At 40.7% G+C, this 332-nt stretch overlaps 1 protein-coding gene across 1 annotated transcript in view; it reads right to left on the bottom strand.

Annotated features, from left to right (window-relative positions):
- The window catches only part of ift122 (intraflagellar transport 122 homolog (Chlamydomonas)), a 19,045-nt gene that overhangs the window by 15,053 nt on the left and 3,660 nt on the right, over positions 1-332 (bottom strand). The gene's annotated exons all lie outside the window — the stretch shown is intronic.

The following is a 332-nucleotide window of genomic DNA, read 5'->3' as shown; positions in this document are numbered from 1 at the left end:
ACGAAAAAAAAAGAGAGAAACGGACGATAAATGAAGAACTCACACACACACACACACACACACACACACACATCAGTGTGTTCATGAAAAGATCAGTCAGTAAAAAGATCTTCCTCTGTTTTCATCAACTCTACTCTGTACTATGGTTCAGAGTACTATTGTTCAGAGTACTATTGTTCAGAGTACTGTTGTTCAGAGTACTATTGTTCAGAGTACTATGGCTCAGAGTACTATTGTTTAGAGTACTATTGTTCGGAGTACTTGTACACTTCAGCCGAGCCCACAGAGAGTCAGTCAGAGAGTCAGTCTGAGAGTCAGTCAGAGAGTCAGTC

This window comes from Cynoglossus semilaevis, chromosome 10, assembly GCF_000523025.1.
Source record: "Cynoglossus semilaevis isolate Cse_v1.0 chromosome 10, Cse_v1.0, whole genome shotgun sequence".
NCBI classification, from domain to species: Eukaryota; Metazoa; Chordata; class Actinopteri; order Pleuronectiformes; family Cynoglossidae; genus Cynoglossus; species Cynoglossus semilaevis.
The sequence above is the reverse complement of the archived record's forward strand: the minus strand, read 5'-3'. Positions and strand labels throughout refer to the sequence as shown.